The following is a 4,749-nucleotide window of genomic DNA, read 5'->3' as shown; positions in this document are numbered from 1 at the left end:
AATATTACTTCTTTATATTTTAATTAGATTTTAAAAATAAAGCATGGAGGACACTTTTTATTTTAAAATACATCAAAGATGTTTGGTTATATATAAAAGTGAATCTACAGATGTTATTTGCATTTCCAAATAATTTTTTGTATTGTTAATTCCTTTTCCTGATAAAACAGCCTACTCTATCTTCTTATGTGAAACAATTTTCCATAAAGAAACTGGCAAAATTTATGTTGATGCTGAAAATCAACTGCTTGTTTTTCAATAGACCAAGATAAAAGCTAACGGCAAGTTTAGAGATTTTTTATTTACTTTTGAGAACAAAAAATGAACTTTAGATCCATGTACTATGCATAGCCTATGGAAACATTTGCTTATGTATTGAAGGAGGAATAGAAGTACAGTCTTTTGTAGCAACAAAATACTACAAGGAATATACATGGTTATCTGGTTAGATAACGACTACTCATCTGAGTAGGTAAGACGAGTGAAGTCTGTGTGTAAATCTGCATGTGTGTATAAACCTAAAGGTAAAAATAAAGCACTGGCCAGTAAACGAAACACAAGGAAACAATTTAGAATAACTTTATTTGCTAAATATTCTGTAATTGCTTGCAAAATATGGTATATGTTCTTCAAAGGCATAAAAGGAAAAAATGTGTGAAAATAATAACCTAAGTTAGTGTTTCCTAGCTCTCAGTAAGGAAAGACTAAAAAAAACCAGAGGAACTTGATTTTATAATATTCACTTTTTAGTGTGACTAAGAGCCTATTATGTAGATGTTAACCTTAATATAAATGGATACCAATGTTAATCGAGAGCAGCTAGCATGCAGTGGTAAAATATGAGAGTCAGATGGTAAATTTGTTATCTTTTTGCAGTCTGTATATTTCAAATATTAATGTAAAAATAGACCTGAAATCCTTAAAAAAATATTTCACATGGTGGCATAACATGAATCAGAAATGAGTGTAAGTTATTCACAGTCAAGAGAGCTTAAATAATGGGGATTTTACTTCAGTGTGTACTTTAGAAGCTGCCTTTCACTGCAGGATGAAATTTCATGGGCAATAATGACTTTTGTAATTAAATGTGTGATTTTTTTCACACATATCTTTATTTAATTGTCCAGTTCAAGTATTTCAGGTTTTAACCAAAAGTGACAGCTGTCTTCCCTAAAGATAAGATAGTTCTGAATATTCCTGCATAGGCAGCAGAAGGTCTTCCAAATTTGACTAAATTATGTTGTCGTCTATAGCTAATATTGTCTGTCCACCTCCATCTGTAATGCCCAGTATTATAAATTATATTAGTTCACAGAGATCATCTCTATGTATTTATCAAAGCAATTGGCAGTTGATTCACAGAACAATCAAATTAAAGGAGATTAATTGGTGATAAATCTTGAAAATAATTGAGTTTCAACTTTATTTGGAGAAGGAATTTATGATAAATCTCAAAAATAGGTTTGTCTTGAATACCATACTGAATATCCAAAGTTGTGATTTTTAGCAGACAGTTTAAATGTATATTAACTCTGCAATTCATGCAAAGTAATGTTTCCTGAAAATTATAAGTTTGTGTTTTCACTGTCTCTTTTAAGTTTGAAAGACCGAATTGCTTGAATATGATTCTTCTGTATTTTATTATATGTATTATGCAGTTAAAGCTTACAAACTTCTTGCATAGTTCTGCCCCTGAAACTGCATACATTTGCCTTATTTTAACACATTTCCACTCAAAATGAAACTTTCATAAAATTATTTATGCAGGAAATTCCTTTTTTTTTTTTTTTTTTTTTTGTGACCTGCTCAGCATACCTGGGTGTGGGGCTGGCCAGGCATGTGGTGCCAGGGATTGAAGCCTGGTCCCCTGTGCCTGCCTAAGCTTGCCTATGCAGGAGCTTTAGATGCTGAGCTATCTCACCTGCTCTGGAAATTATTTTATTAAACAAATCTTTTATCTATTATTCATTTGGCACATGTTCTTGCTATGCATCTCTGATTCAGAGAGGTACTCCTGTCTCAGCCTTCCCAGCACTGAGATTACAGGATGGGGCACCATGCAGGTTTTAGTGGCCAACACAGTGTTGGGTTCCAGGATGAAATCCAGGTCCTTGCGCTTGCCAGACAGACACTTAGGCCGCTGAGATATAACCCAGATTATACAAGAAATTCTTTAAAGTTTCTTTTTAAAATATTCTCCCCCAAAATTCAACTTCTTAATATTGTTTTATTTTTCTGTTGTGTTCTGGAAATAATTGCACTTAAAATTCCATACTCAGTCATGAGCTTTATTGAACGTCTGTTTGTATGGAGTGACTTCCAAGCAGTCAGAGGTGCAGCATTCTTGTCTTAGTGATGGGAGGACTCAAACACAAAGGATGTGAAGAATGGGGAAAGTTTTATTAACAGAAAGTCTCTGAGAGAGAGAGGAGAGGTCCCCAAAGTGGATTGCTGCTAAGGCTCTTGGTCTTTTGTACACAGCAAAATCCCATCACAAGCTACCTTGGGTCAAACTATAATCAACCTGTAGGATTACAAGTATAGTCACTTAGCTGATGTTGATCTCAGGAAAAGAAGACACTTGACAAGGATACTTAGCATGGAGAAGATCAGAGGCATTTCTAGAAGAGGGAGAAGCAAGGGCCAGAATGTTCTAGTAGACTATGTACGGGTTTTCCAGGTCATTTATTCATCTGAGTGGCATGCAGCCTTAGTGGACCAGAAGGCCCTAGTTGTGGAACAGCTCTAGAATACTGTTAATCTCTGGGGGCCCTAGCCACTGCATATCCTTCTTACAGCCTGGGTTCACCCAGCTCAGCCATTTCCTGGCTTGCCTCCTCTTATTCTGATTCTCTCTTGGACCCAGGTCCTTTGTAGCTGCCCGTTAATCTCTATCTAACTTAGGAATCTACAACACCTGACTTCCATCACAGGAAAAGAATTTTCAGGATGTGTCAGTGAGAGTCTTAAAGAATGTATTAGGCAGAATATTAAAAATACTCAAAGAAATATTAAAATGTGCACCCTCAAAATGGAGAGAGGCTTTATAGCCTGCAGCTGGATATATTTATGGAGAATTTTATAGTAGAAAAAATTCTGGTATCTCGCTACTTTTGAATCTCTCCACCTAAGACTGTGTTAAGATGTAGAGGAACATCTAGATACACTACCAGCTATGATAACTACATAGTTATCATTTACCTTCTCATTTATGTTGAGAAGTAGCTTTCCTAGTTCCATTAGGATCCTTCCATTGCATTATCTTGCCACTAGTGAGTTTTTAATACCCATCTTGATTACTTTTATGATTAACGTGCACAAGGCATTCTGGATTGAAGTACACTAACAGTAAGTAATATAATGAAGATAGTGATTATGGTCTGTCAGTCTTTCTTCAGTTCGTTCTTTCCTCTTGTAGCCAAATAAGGAAAACTTATTTAAAAACTCTTCTGCATGAGTGGCTAGCGATCCCGTAGCCAGGAAATGGGGGAAAATGGGGTAGAAAGGTGGTAGGTTCTGCTTTAGGCTGCTTTTTTCCTATTTCTGAAAAGAGAGGCAGAACTTTTTTTCTAACTCTAAACTTTTAGAATATAAATGTATCGCTCAAAGGGCATACTATCCTCCTGGGTCTCCAGCTTTTATATCCTAGAGTTGTTTGAATTTCTCAGCTTCATTCTTTCTTGAAGTGTAAACATAATCCTCCTCCATAGCCAGGTAAACTCTTTTGGAGATCATGCTCCAGTCATACAGTTGTATATTAGCATTCTGTGTGTGTGTGTGTGTGTGTGTGTGTGTGTGTGTGTGTATTTGGTACAGGCTCTCACTATGCAGCTCAGACTTGTAGTGATCCTCCTGTTTTCAGCCTTCCTGAGCTGGGATCACAGGTGTGGGCACCACCATGCCTGTTCGTGGCGGCCGGCTCAGTGTACCTGGGGGTGGAGCTGGCACTGCCAGTCGTGCTGGGGACTGAACCCTTCTCCTCACACTTGCCTATACAGGTGCTTAGTCCACTGAGCTATTTTGCTGGCTGTAAATTCGCTTTTTAAAGGTTGCCTTTAGCCCAGCGTCTCAGCAAATTTAAGCAAAAGCCTCAGCTCTGCAGAAATATTGAAATATTTTCTCTGTACCTTGTGATGACAACATACAGGAAGGTTTTTAGTATGTATTATGTGAATCTTTTTTGTAATTTACTTTTCTGGTGCAAGTAAAATATAAAACTTTGGGATTACTACTTAGATTACTTCTTGATAGATACAGTGATGAGATTCACTTTCTTCTAAGGTTATACAAATAGGAGTCTGATGTTATGTTTGCAATAAATGTATCTACAATGCTGGCTTCACATTTCTGGTCTGGATTGTCAACATTGTTTTATGTGTACTGATCCATCATAAAGGTTGTAAATAACAAGCCTGGTGAAGACATACATAAGTGAGGTCCTGAGGGTCTCAAGGTCAGGCGTTTGTGACCCCAGGGAATTGGGACTCACCAACTCCTCAGACACGGATGTGCTCACCAGCCTGGAAGTTTCCAGGCCTCTGTAGTCCGGTGTTTTCATGGAAATGCCATGACGTGGCACAGCTGATGAAAGTGCTGACGATCAGTGGTCACTCTCACAAGCTCGCTCCTTTCCCTGGAAGTGTGAGTAGGCAGAGACTAACTTTTCCAACTCTCTGGTTGCACAGTTATTTCCTCTGGCAAGCAGACCAATTTTCAAGAGAGAGAGAGAGAGAGAGAGAGAGAGAGAGA

The 4,749-nt window shown here is 37.5% G+C and overlaps 1 protein-coding gene across 1 annotated transcript in view; it reads left to right on the top strand.

The window, feature by feature from the left end:
- The window catches only part of Csmd3 (CUB and Sushi multiple domains 3), a 1,279,636-nt gene that overhangs the window by 915,368 nt on the left and 359,519 nt on the right, over nucleotides 1-4,749 (top strand). The window lies entirely within an intron of this gene.

This window comes from Octodon degus, unplaced genomic scaffold (genome assembly GCF_000260255.1).
Source record: "Octodon degus isolate 3935 unplaced genomic scaffold, OctDeg1.0 scaffold00118, whole genome shotgun sequence".
NCBI classification, from domain to species: Eukaryota; Metazoa; Chordata; class Mammalia; order Rodentia; family Octodontidae; genus Octodon; species Octodon degus.
This window is presented reverse-complemented; position numbering and strand designations above follow the sequence as displayed.